This window comes from Silurus meridionalis, chromosome 4 (assembly GCF_014805685.1).
Source record: "Silurus meridionalis isolate SWU-2019-XX chromosome 4, ASM1480568v1, whole genome shotgun sequence".
In the NCBI taxonomy this organism is placed as follows: Eukaryota; Metazoa; Chordata; class Actinopteri; order Siluriformes; family Siluridae; genus Silurus; species Silurus meridionalis.
In genome coordinates, this window is record NC_060887.1 from 1,893,779 (window position 1) to 1,912,798 (window position 19,020).

The window sequence follows — 19,020 nt, forward strand, 5'->3', positions numbered from 1 at the left end:
GTGGAATTTCTTTCCTGCTAGCAGGATACGGTTTATTTTATATTTACTTTCATTTTATTTTTTATTTAAAACTCTTGGCCACCTAGCACATGGGACTCAGCTTTTGTTTCTCTTCTTAAAGTTTTACGGCCACTTTTGTGTGTGAAGCAGAGGTGATCACAACCACGCTATGGTTTAAAACAAGAAGAAACACACTTACATAATATTTGTTTTATACATGATTCCACTGGGAGTCAAACCCAGAACCTCCTGCATGTAAAGCAGAAGTTATAAATCACTACATGGAACCTGTTTTTTTTTTTATTTGTATATTTTGCATTAAGTGCATTAAGATGCTGGAGATTTATCACTCGGTGGTCATGAGCCTACTGTGTGTGGTCTTCTGAGGAAGCGGCATTTTACTCAGTAATGTCAGCAGCAGTAATAAACTCATTTGCATGGCTAAAACTATTATTGGGCAAAACCTGGGAACATTTGAGTCAGTGAGTTTTCTAAGTTTAATTAATATTTTTCCACTGAGATTTTAAAAGAGATGTTTAGCGATGTACAGGTTCCATAGTGTAGTGGTCATCATGTCTGCTTTGCACGCAGAATGTGCTGGGTTTGAACCCCAGTAGAACCATGCCCTTGAGTCTGATTCTACTTGTGGAATGCTTTTTGTCCAATGCTGTTAAAAGCACAATGCAGAAAAAGGTTAACCTGGTATTTTTATTTGCAGAATTGTGTTATAATTTGAGGGAATATCTTCGCTTTCTTAACATAACTGGTCACAAAAACATAAACCTCATTCAGGTTCGCCAGCTGCATGGTTCCACTGGGGGTTGAACTCAGGAGCTTCTGCATGTAAAGCAGATGTGATGACTACTACATAATGGAACCACACAGTCAACTAAACAGCATTAATGAGCAGAAATATCAATTCAGGCAAAATGTTTTTACGATTGCAACTATCCAGTTTTGGGAAACTTGTTCCCAATGTACCCTCAGCTTTCTGTTCTCAGTTGACAGGATTACAAGTTACTTTAAAATTCTGTAGTACATGATTAAATCATTAATATGAGGAAGATTAATCCTCATTATTGATCCTCATAGAGTGTCTAAGAGGAGCTACTCTAAAAAGCTGAAAAATCAGTTTCCAGCCAACGACCCTGCTTCAGTGAAGAAAGACCTGAGAGACATGGTGCAGTCATAAAAACCTGGAGCTTAACACGTTCAAAACAGTGGAGATGATTGTGACATTTAAGTCAGTGAATTTTCTAAGTTTAATTTATATTTTTCCAGTTAGATTTTGACATCAACCTTCTCAGCAGCAGGTTCCATAGTGTAGCGGTCAGCACGTCTTCTTTACATGCAGAAGGTCCTGGTGTTCGAACCCCATTGGAGCCATGCCCTTGAGTCTCTTATTCTAAATGCTTTTTGTCCATTGCGGTTACAGGGCCCATGCGCGCGATGAACATCAGGTGAGGGTCCCGAGATGGTTCCTCCATATGAAGAAGGACATGGGTGAGATGCAACCTCCCTGAACTCATTAAAAACTGGATATGCTGAGAGAGCTTGATGTGGTCCTTCATGGGAAGAAAGTGTGAATGACATTGTAAGAGGGGGACAGACAGGTCAACCTGATAATACAGATGTAGTGTCATAGGAGCTTCCGTAGTTGGTCACGCCCAAAGCGATTCCTTCTCTTTAAGGACATCAAACATCACTGAATTTACTAAAGTGGATTTCAGGAAAGTGATTGAATGCTCTCTGTGATGAAGAAACATTGGACATGATTTGAATTGAAAATCTTTATTCCTTTAAATAAAACTTTAAATTTTAATTTATTATAAATTAAAGATGGTGAAACAACATGCACACTAAAGTACATGAAACGTACGTATTTCACCATCTTCCTCTATTCCTGAATCATTTTCCATCTCTTCAAGTTGCTTCAACAGATCCTCGAAGCTGTCGATATCAAAGACTGGTACAGAATCCAGGATCTCTGTGCTGTTGTGGGGGTCTTCAGTATGATTCTGGTCTCCAGACTGGTTAAAAAAGCCATATTCCTCATTTAATATGGAAAAGATGTCGTTGTTGAGCAAAGTGATTTCCTCCTCGTCCTCGAGCTGAACCTCACTGCTTGTACAGTCAGACCCATAGCAGGTGCTGTAAACAGAAGTGCACAATTTTAGCTGCATATTAAAGTAAATGAGTGGCGATTATGGCGATTATTTAAGATGCAGAGTAAAACTTCATTTGCATGTCATTCTTCTGAAACTGTTCCAATGCAGTTTACTAACTCACTTGGTCTGGCAGAAAGTCGACTCAGAAACAGAAGGGAAAAGAGGAGGATCAAAGCAGATGTCTTTAGGAGACAGCAGTTCTTGGTGGCTAAGGCCGGGGAACTGATCACTAACTTCAGGCACGAGGTCATGGACTGGTACTTCTTCTGGCATGTTCATGACTATGTGGTGGTTTGGTTGATGATCAGGTCTCCTCTGTGAGTCACTACTCTGCAAACTGCCTTTTCTCCTTCCCTTCTTTGGAAGCGGTTTATAAACCCAATCTACATGATAGAAAAGAAGAATTTAAAGAGTAAGAAGCAACATAAAAACAATAAAAGTGTCAGAACTGATGCGTTTGTTTTGTTATTTTGCCATTTGTCTATAAAGAAAGTTCACCTACCAGGAAACAACTGTTCGTGTTCCTGTTTAAGCCTCCATGATTCAGTGTAGTAGGGTTTCTTCTGTTCTTCACTCAGTTTGTTCCACGCGATCCCAAGCTGCATGCTGATCTCTGCAGAGCTGCTATTTGGATTGGCCTTGGAAAAGATGGGCCGCTGTTTCCTCGCCCAAACCATGTAGGCATTCATTGGCCTTCTGATGTTGCCTTTTTTATCTCTGCACTTGGCAACGTTAAATTTATCTACAAAATACAAAACAAAGTTTAAGTTAAACAGAAATCATTATGAACTTCTAGTTAAAACAGTGAACAGAACAGAGTCATGCAAAACTGCACCAGTCTTAAACACACACAATGTTGTAGTACAAATATTTTATAAGTGCTGCATTACTCAGTCAGTACAAAATCATTTTATATTTCCTGCATGACAGATTGATATTTAATGTGGTTTTAGGAACTAAATGATAACTATATTTCATTGTCTCTGTACTTGTTCTCTGTACAATGACAATAAAGTTAAATAAAGTTGACAGCAGGAGAAGCAGCTGTAGCTGTTACCCGTCTTATTATCTGTCATTATTTCTCCTTCTTTCTTCTGAAAGTCACTCTTTCTGGCTGAAAAATCTTTTTTGGCGTCTTGAAGAGCGGATTGTTCAAAACATTGACGCTTATCACTAAAAACAATTAAAAACATTTCAGCTGTTTGTTTGCGCTTCATTGCTGTGGTCAGTAAATGTTTGTGTTGAACAGCAGCACAACAAAGTTATCATGACAATAAAAGCAAGTCCAGGGCGCTATCAGAGATACCGACGTCACAAAAGATAGGTGTTAAGACAAGCGAAGTGGTGTGTGATTGTAAACATTACACGAGTTCCTATAGCGCTCCTCTGTTTAGACACAATGGGTATTAAAATATTTAGAATTATATTATTTAATAGAAAACATGTGTTTGCAGTTTGGAATGTGATTTTGATAAAAATTGTGGGGTTTAATTTGAGGTGTAATTAGTTTGTACTGCATGTGGTGACCTGTTGTTGTTATACTTAAAGTGACCATTAGGGGGAGTAGAAGTGCATTGAAAATAGAGAATGAGAGAACACGTGATTAGCGCGTGTCAGATGTGTGTTATGAGCTATTAGAAAAGAAATCATTCATTCATGCTACCTGGCCTCGCTTCCTTCTGTTTCCTGACAACACTGCACTTTTAACAGACTTTATTTCATTTTCCTTAGATTATTCATTATACTTACCTTCTCTGAACACAAACAGATTTTGTACTTAAACACATGGTAGTATTTATAGTCTCTGTTCATCCTTCAATTATAATCATCTACTTATTAAGACGTTTGTAAGCAAGAAATTATCATAAGAATAAAATAATCTGGTAAATTAATCACAAGGTAAATTAACTGTAATACATATTTTTTTATTGAATACAATCAAGTCCAAAAATGTATTTAAAAAAGAAAAAACATTAATAAAAGATGTGATTGATTTTGATCTGCCGCCAGTCTTTTTACAAGCACTTAGTGTTTTCTCTACTGGTCCACGACTACACCATAATATGTATGGGATTTTTATATTGGTATTAAAATAAGAAACTAAACTCCTATTAAATCATCTCAGCAGTAATAAAATCAAGATTTGGTGATTTCTGTAAAAAGCTTGGTGTGGAATGGACGTCTCTGTTCACCTGTGTACAGCAGCACATGGGGAGGACAACAAATAATGACAAGAAATAAAAAAGTGACAAACTTCATTTGACTTTTCCTCCATCACCCTTATAGCTGACATGCCATCATTATACACACACAATGAATGTAACACTGATTTGAGGTGATCCATGAAAAAAACACTTTCTATTAGTCAGTTCTATAAATGTTAGTTTTAAGACTAACGAGGCATAAAAACAATTCAAATGTTTACACGTGAGATTCGTAACACCACTTCCACAAATACAAAGTGCCCTAGTGTAACATTTGATCAGTTATCAGCAAAACCAACTTCCTCCTTTCTGCTAAATCTTGATATTTAAATCCTTGTTTAGTCAATTATTCCCTGGTTCTCCTACAGCTGATGTTCTACTGTATACACAACACATCATCTACAGGAATCTTTGATATCCCCAGACCTGAGGTAAGACACTGAACAGGAAAGAGTGAGATGAGACTTTAAACTGTTGCTCAGAGACGAGTCCATAACATCTTCTCTTCATCTTCTTCCTCTTGATCTCTTCATCTTTTTCCTTCTCCTCCTGATCCCCTGGTGTTGGACAGAAATCCCTCTGTAACCTATAACATAAAGCTGTTCAAACACTATGTGCTCTGTATTTATCTCTATGTGAGGCTCATGACTGGTAGGAGACGAGCTGCTTGGAGGAGACTGAGTCCTCACAGGGGACGAGCTGCTTGGAAGAGACCGAGTCCTCACAGAGGACAAGCTGCTTGGAGGAGACTGAGTCCTCACAGGGGACAAGCTGCTTGGAGAAGACTGAGTCCTCACAGGGGACGAGCTGCTTGGAGGAGACCGAGTCCACACAGGGGACGAGCTGCTTGGAAGACACTGAGTCCTCACAGGGGACAAGCTGCTTGGAGGGGACCGAGTCCTCACAGGGGACGAGCTGCTTGGAGGAGACTGATGCTGTGTCCTGTCTCCGTCTTCCTGTGTCTGAAGAGACAAACACACAGTGAGACGCGTCTCGTAAAAGAAATCTATAATAAATATTACCTTCACCACCAGCTTGTGTGTTTAAACCTGAATAAATCCACTATTAAACCATTAAAAACATTTTAACAAGTTATCACAATTTATATTTGAGTAAATATTTGAACACTTTGTCTTTTCCTAACACTGTTTATCAGTTCATTTCTGCTGAACTGAAGCCATTTTTCTTTCCTCTCAGTTTAACAGCAGTTACTGAAGCACACAGAGGAACAACTCAGTCATACACTACACAGATTTTTAGTGAACTATAAGTAAACCTATGTACGAATGTAACTTATGTAATCTTATTAACTTAAATATAGTTTTATTCACCTTTTAGTAAAAAAGTAGACGTTTCTAATAAACTAACAAACACAAAAGCAGCGCTAGCAAACCCGGCTAGCATGAGGCTAAGGATGATGTCTCCTACACCATTAGCGAAGGTCCATTTCTGCTCACTGCAACATTTATGGAAATATTATCACTCTTTATTATCATTCTTTATTTATTTTATGGGTGATTTGTTTTTTCAATAATAATAATTATAATAATAATAAATGATAAACTCTATGTTTTAAAGAGAAACTCACCGTTCCAGGGGTCGTACAGTTCGCTTCATCCCGGCAGAGAGTCTTCATCCTCCATCTGGAACACGACATCTCTCGGAGCTACAGGAGAAAAATCCAAGCGATGCTGAGGAAAGAAAAGTCTAAACAAATAATATCAAATATTTCATATAAAATATTTCATATAATACAAATCAAAAGTGATCTTTCAGAGTTGAATCCCAGTGGAAACGCGACTGATCTGAAGCTGCTGCTTTTCAGCTGATACACACTGTGTGGTCAAAAGTATTTGGACATGTGTCTTTTCCAGCCAGATGTGGTTCATAAATTCACATAATTCACATGCACTTAAATGCACCATACAGCCAATTAACATGCAAACTGTGAAACACTTCATATAAACAGAATGTAGAATCACTGAAAGCATTTTAATTGGGATTTAAATACCCGCTACAGAGGGAAGCAGGAGCTTTTCTGTAGCTATTATTGCTTTTATGTTCATGGCACAGGACCAAATATCAGTTTATTTTATTTTTCCATAATGAGCTGGAATAAATCATTAATGCTGCGGTGCCAATGGAAGATTAAGAAGAGAAAATCTCCAGGGACCATTATGATTTCTTGGTCTGGATGATGACTGGCTAATAATCTGATTTAGATTCCTACAGCTGTGCTCCTGGATCTATGTGCTGAATTGGGTCCAGTACTACAGAGGAAACACACCAGAACCATGCCATCCCCGTCCAAATACAGGTCCTCACCACTCTGGGGTTAATGACAACAGGTTGTTTCTAGTGGGAAATGGCAGACAAGGAAATACTTTATATAAATATTATATATAATCAACTTTTTCACAAAGACCTTCTTTAGATATAATATAATTCTATTAAATCTCATGCTATAGGTCTGGTATCTGCCCCTGAGTGTAATAATGCCTGTCATTTTGGATGTTATTATTAAGGTGGGTAGTTGATACATCTGGTTTTCCTTCACTGTGGCACACTGACCTGCTTCAGCACATGATTCCTTTATCCTGACACATAGCAGTGTAGGGAACAGACTACAGGCAGCTGCAGGACGTGATGACTGGCTTCTTGGTGACTTTAACAACATGTAGAAATTGTAAACATTGTCCTGATGTAGTCTATAATATGACATGTGACAGAGGCTTCACCCCTCAGATGCTCCTCACCTCCTTTAATGCAGATGTGGAGCTCTGGATGTCTCAGATGGAAGACTTCTATACCACCTGGAAAATGTGTACAAGATTATCAGGGTGTGTGGTGTTTTGCCCCCTCAGCATTATGACCCCGAGCCACAGCCCCCTGCCCCACAAGATGGATATCTACAAGGTGGAAGAATCCATGAGGAGGTCATACAGCGTTTGAAAGGAAGACAAAATCATGGTTTAACTTCATCTTTTAATAATTATAAAATTTTACTTTTGTCACATTTTTCAAACGTTTATCATGTGTATTTAAATTATTTAGTTTAAAAGCATCCTCCAGTTGAGACACACTGATTTAGAATCAGGATTTAAATGATGTTGAACACTTCAATAAACAAGTGATTTCATATTTTAGATTTTTATTGATTTTATTAATTATTATTGGACATGGAGAGGTTTAGCTTTCAGTTCCTGTCCTTGATGTCCAGACTCACTTGCCTTTTTTTTCTCTCTTTTTTCTTTTTTTAATGAAATGGGTGATAGTTGTCTGATCCAGTGCGGCAGGGGAACAGATATAGAACTGTGAGACTGCAGTGAAGACCACACCCCATTGTGAAACCTGTAACCACCACCGTGACGACTCGATGAGAATACCTTAGAGTCTGTTCTGACTGTGTGAAATGTGTGCCAAAGGATAGGACGACAATTCCAATCACGATGTTTCGCTGGTTCAGTTGTCCATAGAACATAGCCACAGAAGGTGATGGTGTAGTACGTTACAAAGGTGCTTTGCATGACAAATTCCGTGAAGAGAAATCTGTGAGTTCTCGGAGCAACCAGCGAGCGGGCAGGAACTCCATACGATTGGGCAAGGGTAATAGCCCTACGCACATGATAGATACGGGTGATCAGCTGAAGTCCTCCAGGAAGATCATAGACAGAGTTCTGGATGGAATCTAGCCACATTCCATCTGGGGAGAACATGTCAGCGTGGTGCAGAATGTCGATCACCGGTCTGAACGGGTCCGCATCAGTTTCCCAAACGAATTCGTCCTTTACTGGAGGAAACCTGAACCATTTGCGGGGTAAATGATGGCACCGTTTACCTAAAGGACAGGTGGGCTGCTCCAGGCACCACAGGCAGTGCTTTTGAAGAACAAGAAAAAAACAAGCATCGCAGGGAGCTCTAGAGGTTACAAAGTTGATGTGATACCCCTCAGCACATGCTTCGATGTGCGCACACGTGCCTTGATGCAGATGCATACCTTGCAGAAGCCACCATTGTTCACCAGCTGCCATGTTCCTGCACACAGCATAAAATACACACAACAACAACATGATTTATATACGATATAATCAAAGAATCAGAATTAAAGCATAGAAAGGGTTTAGTGCTTTTAGTTATAAGAAAATGTTTGTTACAGTCATTTTTTCTTATTGACTAGGGCCATAATCCCTCCATCCAAATCCACATAGATGTTTTGATCCATATCTGTGGAGATGTTTTCTGTAGAAGACTCTTCACCTGTAATTTTATACACTGGGAGCTGTACGTATTGTCTAAACAATGACAAGGAATTCCACAACAGATAAAACATGCCACGGCTGCAAGGATTATTAAAATTGTAGTCCCAGTCTGACCCTATTCTACTCTATTTATTAGTATATTATGTTAATTATACTTGGAGTAAACAGGTTACATGAGTTTGATTAAAATATGGGATAAATAGGTTAAATTAAGCTACTTTATTGTATTTAATAGATTCTATACTAATTATTAGGTACATTTGTTGGATTAATATAAAAAGTTAAACTATAAAAGCTAATCTTAGCTAGCCGGCTAGTTACCCATGCAAATGTCGCTAAATAATGACTTTGTACTTTTCGAGTCTTCTACTAAATAATCTACAATATTTTGCCATAATTATTTAGACGACTTACCAGGTACCTGTATGAAGAAATGTTCAATAGAAGAGAATTTGTAATGTTTTTTTAGTTGCTGCTAATCGCTGCTGCTTCTTGCTGCTGTTTGTTTGTTTGGTGGTTGTCAATTTTAGTGTCTCTTTACTTACAATTGCTAAATTCACAAATGAGAAACAAAAGCACGCTTTGAATTATATAGACGTGTCACTCTGTGACATCACACCTAGATGCCCCGCCCTCTGCCTGTGACATCATCATGTCACTCACTTTATTTCTCTCTCTATTTCTCTCTCTCTCTCTCTCACACACACACACACACACACACACACACACACACACACACACACACACACACTCTGCGCATGTACAGATTACAGAGGGAAGATTACACACAATCCGGAAGTTGACCCGAGTGACTATATGAATGTTGTAGAATCATAAATGACCAGATGAAGCTGACTGAGGTGAACCCCTGAAACTAACCCAGGAACAGAGTAGGAACATTCTGATCACCTGCTGGTTTCTTTTTGAGAGACTGCTGAAAGGAAATTTCTTGAACTATCTATGGATTCAGTCTCGGTCGACCTCATTGTTTTGAATAGAAGTGACTGAACTGAACTCTTGAACCGAGTCACTTGAACTGAATCTAAGGAGTCGAAATCATCAAACCGAATCTTTTCTAACTGAATTGACCAAACTGAATGGACTGAATTATTAAAATGAATCTATTAAATAGTTATTTCTGATGTTTTTCTACTAACTGCAGTTGTCAAAAGTTATACTTGAACTATGATGTTATGAGGCTACATTGGAACTAAACTTTATAGTATTGTGTGCATCAGATGAACCCATGAAGAACTCATGTATTGTAAACTGATTTAATCTCTGTGTTATTGTGATTTAATATTTAAACTGATGCTGTGAATACTGTTCAATAACTGTTTATTTTATTACTTTAACTTCTGTTCATGTAAAATTGGGTTTAAACAGAACCTTTTATTTTAATATCATTTACTTTTGTCCCGTTTTCCCAACATTTTATCATGTGGATTTTAATTCTTAGTTACATTTAAATGATGTACAATAATAATTTAATAATAAAAACAAAACACACACTATATTTAAGATATTTATTTATTTTGAAGGAATAAAAATATTCAGTTACAATAATCACTGATATGTTTGTACTTTATTATATGTAGGACATGTCCAGCTTGATCTCCTATTTTTCTTTCTCTGGTTTTCTTTCTCTAGTGCTGAAGTCATATTGCTGAACAGCTGTACAGCTTCCTCCAGTCACTCTCGGTTTCCATCCTCATTTCTCTTCCTCACCTAAGAATCTTTGTTTCCTCAGAGATTTTCTGCGACTCTTTGGGCTTGTAGAGGTTCAGCTTTCTGTTTCTGCTGTTTCTCATAGTCAGAACCCAAAGTGCCCTCAGCTGAGCTTCATGTTTCTCCAATTGCTCTTGGTTTCTCAGAATGATCTTTTTGATGATATATTTTTATGGAGAGCAAAATATTTGAAGTTATTTAAAGTTTAATTTGATTTATTCTGGAATAATTTTCCTGTCTGTTTTTATTAATATTTATGTTCAAAAAGCATTGTTTTAGTGTGTTCAATAAATGTTTATCCTGTTCGGCCCACGACCTAAAGTGTGCTTTGAGGTTTGGCCCCCTGTGCAATTAAGTCTGACACCCTGATATAGATAAATATCATTAATTATTAATAATAACATAATTAAAGATTAACTGAGCACATTCTTTTTTATCTCAAAAGTGTGTATCAAACTGGTATCTCTTCACATTAGTCGGTACCCAAGAAGTAGCTCTCGGTGTCAAAAAGGTTGGTGACCCCTGATTTATAATCTTGTTAATTTTGTCCCTACATGAACATATACATTTTTATATTTAGTCATTGTGATTTCACCCTTTTACATCGTATCTCTGTTGGTTTCTTTTATTCAGCTCCATCTCACAGACGTTCTGGGACAGCTCTTAGGAGCGTTCTCCTCCGACAGTATCGTCAATTTCAGCTCTTCTCCCTCACCACTGAGATTGCTCCATTTATTAAACATCTCTACTCCAGCTGTTCCAGAGAACCCTGTCTGCCTCCTCGCATCGTGAAGAATACTTTTACACGTGATATGGGCACACAGACCTCGTCTGACCTTCCTGCTGTTTATCATCAGGTGACACAGACCAACAATGAAGACTATGACAACTCCCTCATTCCTGCATCAACTCTACCATCTCCTCCTTATCCTTCATGTTGGTCATCTACTGATTATTCTCCTACTTCCCCCGTTCTTTCACCTGATCATTATTATTATCCTCCCATATCTTCCCCTGAGTCTGATCCTGATTGCTCACCCATGTCTTCTGCAGCAGCAATGGCCCACAAACTCTTCTTTCCCAATAAACATGCTTAAGTCTGCCTTGTTTTTGTTTCTCCTACACACTCATAACATTAGTCAGACCCTATTCTACTCTATTTATTACTAACTGATTATTACCTCTTAAAAGAACCTTCTTTAATGTTCCCATTAATGCCCTTTTATGCGTTATGGTCTACAAACACAAAACTGACTTAAAAAAAAACTAAAGTGGCTTCTGCATCATAAAAGCTGTTGTGTTGAGCTCTTAAACATGTTCCTTTCACAGCTGAAGTATGAAAACTATCAACAATGTAGAACAGAACACCGGGTTAGCTTCTAGCTTCTAGCTCCTCAGGCATGGAGTTTCTGGAGGTGTTGTTATCGCAGTAGATACGAGCTTCAACCAGAAAGACACAGCTTACATTAGACTAAAAGTTTTTGTCTTTATACTCAACTAAAGTGAAATAATGAGCATATTTCCACTTTGAGAAACTCGTCTTGCTCTCGCCTCGACTCGCCATTACTGCCGCACAGACCTGAATAAACAGAGACACACCAACAGTGCGTGTCCAGAGAGAAGTTTAATAATAAAAAGCATGTTGGTTTAATTACAAAAACAATTAATGCTCCAATGTTTGGAAAAGATCTCTAAAAGATCCTAACATTTGATGTAAACCTTGATATTGAAGACCCAAAGGTCCCTAATGTTTGTTGACAAATAGTGTTTTACATAAAAGAATCAGCTTTTATTTTACCAAAGGTTATGATCACATCTTGACATGTGGATTCGATTTGATTATAAATCTTAATGTTTCTATTTATTAATTCATGGAGCCATAAATCTTTTTGGCAAAATTTCCATCAAATTTTGAAAATCTTCAACATTTTTCTTGGTTGCTGCTAATCGCTGCTGCTTCTTGCTGCTGTTTGTTTGTTTGGTGGTTGTCAATGAGATACTCAAATTTGTATTATGACATCATAAAATCGATTCTGTACACATCACTCTGGTCACATGACCAGCTGGAGACTTGAGTCCCAAAGCACTTAAAGCACAAACACACTGCAAAATATTATTTTAATACAAAATTACCTTCAAATATCAATCTAGAAAAATGGCCCTGAATCCTGTATATACACAAAACAGACAAATGAATCTCATTTAAAATGGTTTCAGTGATTCTACATTCTGTTTATATAAATGTTTCTGCAGTTTGCATGTTAATTGGCTGGATGGAGCTTTTATTCATTAGTTATTTATCCAGTTATCATCTGTTAACCTGTTATTTCAACAAAACCAGATTTTCAATACATTTTTATTTGTATTGCGTTTTTAACAATGAACATTGTTTCGAAGCAGCTTTACACAGATAATGTGGTGATAAAAATAAATGAGATGTTTATGTGTAAGTTTGTCTCTGATGAACAAGGCGGTGCCGACTGTGGCGAGAAAAAACTCCCCGAGACGGCATAAGGAAGAAACCTTGAGAGGAACCAGACTCAAGAGGGAACCCGTTCTCATCTGGGTTTCACTGAATGTCCATTTATTACAGCTAAATGATGTTGAGGTGAAGTGATGATCAGATACAAACTGTAGTCCTGAGTCAGTGTAGCAGACTGTTAACATAAACTACAGTCCAAATCCCAACCCTCAAAGCTCCTGTTCTTACTCTGTTTTGTTTCTGTGGACTATTTCATCCTGGTGGTCGTAAGTTTTGGACACTTTGTTTTTTGTGTTTTTTTCCTACGAGTACATTGTATTTGACCTGATAGTAGTAGGGCACATGTTTGATCTAAAATAATGAAAGTGATGAGACGGAACTCTTTGTACAAATAATTACACACACACACACACACACACACACACACACACACACACACACACACACACACACACACACATTATGTGTTCCTAATTAAGTGTTTGCAATACATGAACACAATTAGTATCATTGTACATACAGTAACATGGTCATTTTTTAAACATATGCATTAAAGACTCCTAATATAAATAATACAAAATTACATATATATAAATATCGAAAAATGGCCCTGAATCCTGTCTGTACTGTAGATGTTTTGTTTGAAGTGTTGTGATCATGAAGATGAAATCCTGCAGGTTATTTGGGTTTCTACTGTGCAGAGTGGCTTTCAGTCCTAATGCTCTTAAACATCGAGACACTGTATGACGAGACAGATCCCTACCCTGTTCAGCGCTGAACTGGTGAGCAATTCCAGCTGCAGTGTGAAAACGATTGCCCGTTGAGATCCTCCGCAGTATCCTGTCCTCTCTTGTATTTGTCTTCTGTGGACGACCAGCCTTCTTGGCAGACTTGAATGAGTGATGTTGTAAAGATTCAATATTCTTGAAATCACATATTTGGAATGACCAACTTGTCTTGCTATGGCTGATAGGGTCATTCCTTTGGCCTTCATCTGGACAACCTGCTGTTCAGTCACTTTAGAACGGCCCACCATCTTGTAGAGTCAGTGAAACTGGAAGTTAGGCTGCCAGTTAAATAGGGGTTGACAGATAATCAAGGAAATTAGCACCAGGTGCCAGATTACACAAATAACTGGGAGGTATCTGAAAGTGTTCTCTAATTTTGATCAGTGTGTTTTCTGCAAAATAATGTTTTTTTTTAAATGCCTTAGTAATTTTGTGGAAAAGGTGTTCTGGTAGCATGGTATAGACAGGACAAAAACTCCTTCAACTGTTGAGCAGTGAAGATGACATTATTTCAGAATTGTTCAATTGTTTATAAATTGTTCTCTGATTTTGATCCCCAGTGTACATATTTTCCTTCAATAAGTCTGGAAATGCAGCCATTACACTCTCTTTATGCCCTCGTTTTCAGCTTATCTTAATTTTAGTCACAATCTTCGCTTTCTCACTTTGTTTCGCCATCTAGCAGCGGCGTTTCGAGCTCGTACCTCAATTTTTTGCTCGCGTAACAAAGCAAGAAATCGACCGAGTGACCGCTCGTACCTCGGAAAACTCGTGCAATAATGCACTCGTAGGTCAAAGTACCACTGTTGTTCTGTTTTGGTTTCTATTGATTAGTGTGTAATGGAAAATTGCTGCACCAATCACGGATGCGGACGCAACCAGAGAGGCGGAGCTTCTAGTATCAACACGCCTTTGCTGTAAAAGTGATGGAAAGATCGGATCATTTCAGTGACTCGGTTCTTTGAATCTCATTTATGAAAATGAACGAACGCGCGTCCAGTAGAAAATATCACTCTTAGAGACGAATCGTTCTTCTGAGTCACATTAAAGACTCGTTCAGAATCAAGGAATCGTTCATAACCGACTCATCACTACTCTGCATCATCAGTAATGAGCTCCGGGAGAAACTCTGTGTTCCAGGTGGAGGATGAAGACCCTCTGCGGGATGGAGCGACTGTAAGACCCTGTAACGGTGACTTACTAGTCTTTATGGGTTTAATTCTCTTTTCAACACCGAGACTCACACTTTAGGAACCACTGAGCTAGGCTAACTAGCCGGCTAACTAATCTTAGCTTCAATAGGTTTCATCCTCAGGTTAAATATTCTACATTTAGTGAGCTATAAATAAATTATAAATATCGTTATAAAGAATAATTGAATGTATTCGTCTTTTGGTCAATTTGTGTCAAATATTCCAAGAAACTAGTTAACACAAAAACAGCGCTAGCGAACCCGGTTAGCATGAGGCTAATGATGATGTTCTCCTACACTATTAGCCGAAAGCTCCATTTCTGCTCACTGCAACATTTCTTTTTTTCATTTTTTCCTGCAAGTCCATGAATTTGATGTTAATGATCAGGATTAGACAATAAATGAGGAACAGATCACTTTTCTTCTCTTCACTCGGTACTGATGCTCCTGATCACCTTTCCACCTGTTTGAGGCTTTTATGGGGGATTTGTTTATCAATAATAATTGTAATTACAATAATTATAAATATTGCAACTAGCTATTTTGGTAATCAATTAATCTTATGATTTTTCCCCCCAATTAACTGGATAAAAAACAAACTTATAATTAGATGTTTTGTTTATTATAACTGTATATCATTAATCATACAAAATCATTTAAGTATGAAAGATGAAGCAATTTGTGTAAATCAACATTTGTATTATATTTTACAGATGGCAAGTTGGCAAACATACTTAAAAATCTATATAAAATATAACTTTTTTTTTATAATTTTTGTTTAAAAAAACTACAGTAATTTTGTTTAGTTGTGAAAATATAAACATCTAGAATATATAATAAATAAATGTTGTATAATAATGAAATGATATGTATACATTAAATATTTAAAAATTGAAAACAAGCATTTGAATGTAGTAAAGCCGCAGTAAATCACTTTTAGAACAGATAAGTTACTGTTGTAGACAAATGCTATAAAAAGAGAATGAAACGGAGAAACGCAGCAAGTTAACAGACTTAATGTATAAAAAAAAAGGAAAAATATGCATCAGTGTACAAATGCTGTTATTTACTGCTTTTAGATTTAGTGTTTGTTCACACCGTTTTAATTAAATCATGATGATGATGTGATCGAGTCGATTCGCAACCTGATGCTCGTGAGTCACGACAGAACAGATCCAGTGTGAGTCGAAGTTACAAACAAACAGTTTACACAATAACACTTCATTAAACTACACCATTTTCACATGATGAGGATCACAGCATTCACTCACAACCAATTTCATTATTGATTAGATTAGTTGTTGCAGCTCTAAAAATAAATAATAAACTCAGTGTTTCAAAGAGAATAAAATCCCATACAGTTTGGAAAGTCACTGTTCCAGCAGTCGTACAGTCGCTCTATTAAACATTACTCTACTATTGAACATGAGGTAGCTGCTAAGTGTGTAAGTAGCAGTAGAATATAGTAGACCCTTTAGACCAGGGGGGTCCAAACGTTTTTATTTACTAAAGTCCTGTATCAGATCTGTTACATATGAATTGTGTGTTGACACGACGTCTCTTCTGAAGGTTGTCCGTTACAAGACGGAGACAAAAAGTTATGAATGTGTCCAATTTAAATCTCAAGACGTGGCAAATTTGGCAAAAGAGAATCTTGACGGCAAACTTTTTAACAGCTATAAAGTGAAATCTATTACTATAAAGTGTGGGTTTGGTCATATGAGGGGATTTCAGTCAGCATCAGGGGGTAATTTTGCTGGTGTCGGCATAAAGACTAACAGCAGTGTGTAAGAGCAGTGTCTCTGTTGTGTTACAGCTCCATCAACACTTTAAGTCTCGTAAGGAGCGCGAGACTGAGAGGAACCACCACACCCAGAGTCCAAACACTTGTCCTCTAAGTTGGACACCGACCACGAGGGCAGCGTAACTATTTAGCATGCCGGAGTCTCGATCGTTATCGGAATTAACCAGGCAAATTGCTCCACCAACTAAGAACGGCCATGCACCACCACCCAGCTCAAGTTCCAGCTGTGGAGGAGAAACCAGCTGCAGCTCAAGTTCCAGCTGTGGAGGAGAAACCAGCTGCAGCTCAAGTTCCAGCTGTGGAGGAGAAACCAGCTGCAGCTCAAGTTCCAGCTGTGGAGGAGAAACCAGCACAAGTTTAGAATTCAGTAAAAGCTCCTTCAGCATCTGTGAGTAAAGACCAGATCTACAAGCACACAACATTAACAACAAACACACACACACACACACACACACACACACACACAACGCTCAGTTTAATACCATGTGGTTCTATTGATTGTATGTATCTATCTATGTATTGATTGTATACAGTGGAGTGCGGAAAGTATTCAGACCCCTCAAATTTTTCACTCTGTTATATTGCAGCCATTTGCTAAAATCATTTAAGTTCATTTCTTTTCCTCAATAATGTACACACAGCACCCCATATTTACAGAAAACACAGATTTTGAAGAAATGAACTGAAATGATTTTAGCAAATGGCTGCAATATAACAGACACACACACACACACACACACACACACACGCTCAGTTTAATACCATGTGGTTCTATTGATTGTATGTATCTATCTATGTATTGATTGTATACAGTGGTGGAAAGTATTCAGACCCCCTCAAATTTTTCACTCTGTTATATTGCAGCCATTTGCTAAAATCATTTAAGTTCATTTCTTTTCCTCAATAATGTACACACAGCACCCCATATTTACAGAAAAACACAGATTTTGAAGAAATGAACTGAAATGATTTTAGCAAATGGCTGCAATATAACAGAGTGAAAATCGGAGGGTCTGAATACTTTCCGTACCCACTGTATGTTTGTGTGGAACGTGTCTGTAATGTTTGTGTGGAACGTGTCTGTAACGTTTGTGTGGAACGTGGCGTACACACATTTCCACCCCCGTTTTGTGTGGATCAGATTTAGTGGTGTCACCGTGATAAACACAAACTTTTGTCATCTCAGTGCGCCAGTGCAAAAGCTTTTCTTGTCCAATGTGGGGAAGGAATTAAATACCCTAAGATGAAGTGTTAGCCACAAGAACAAGAGGTTCAGAAAGATCTTTTTAAACTTCTTGGACGTTGCTGCCACCAAGTCTTACATCATACACAAGGAACTACACGACAACAGGAACAATACGGTGTCTGTAGAACAACATGTTGCTCTGTGATTTATTGCAGTGAATTTGTTTCTTTTTGTCACTCGGTTAAAATCAGACACATTATTCAGGACATTCAGAGCATTAACTCAGAATATTTAGGAAGTGTGGTATTCAGCTGAGGCAAGAACTCTAACATGATGACTTTTTAATGAGATTTAATGTAATGGCCGAGAGTTTAAGGTGTTGGATGTGAAATCCAAAGGGTTTATTTGTTTCAGCGCAGTGTGAAAGATGCAAAACTGTTTTACATCTCATGATATTTAGACTGAGGGTCTCACCGCCCTGTTTGACAAACGAGGATTTTAACATGTGCTGTCACGTGACCACACGCACAGCCGAGACTCAGCGATTACCTGCTCCACCCTGTTACATGAAAGCACCAGCACACGGGCCGCAGTTAAAACATAATGTCTCTTATTATGTACTAAATTACTGACAAACAACAACAGATTCAAGTATCTGTAAAAAAAGTTTCTCATACGTGCATTACATTTACATTAATGTGTTTTTTCCTGAGCTCATCAGTGCAGTATGTTGCATCACTTTCATGCTGTCGTCTATTATGATGTACAATATTAAAAACAAGATCTTTAAAGAAACTGTTGTACATTCATTACGTTACTGTGTTTGTTTGTTTGTGTTTGTTTCACACAAGGCTTTAGAGGACATGAGTGGAACGTCTGCGGCGGTAGAGGACGATGAGTGGACGTCTCGTCTGCGGCGGTAGAGGACGATGAGTGGACGTCTCGTCTGCGGCGGTAGAGGACGATGAGTGGACGTCTCGTCTGCGGCGGTAGAGGACGATGAGTGGACGTCTCGTCTGCGGCGGTAGAGGACGATGAGTGGACGTCTCGTCTGCGGCGGTAGAGGACGATGAGTGGACGTCTCGTCTGCGGCGGTAGAGGACGATGAGTGGACGTCTCGTCTGCGGCGGTAGAGGACGATGAGTGGACGTCTCGTCTGCGGCGGTAGAGGACGATGAGTTTGTCAGCACTGGGGTTTGGCTCTGAAGC

At 38.2% G+C, this 19,020-nt stretch overlaps 1 protein-coding gene and 1 non-coding gene across 2 annotated transcripts in view; both read left to right on the plus strand.

Moving 5' to 3' along the window:
• The window catches only part of LOC124384658 (leucine-rich repeat flightless-interacting protein 1-like), a 468,068-nt gene that overhangs the window by 90,780 nt on the left and 358,268 nt on the right, over positions 1-19,020 (plus strand). The window lies entirely within an intron of this gene.
• On the plus strand, positions 550-622 carry trnaa-ugc. The gene has a single exon. It is a non-coding gene; the product is annotated as a tRNA-Ala (tRNA).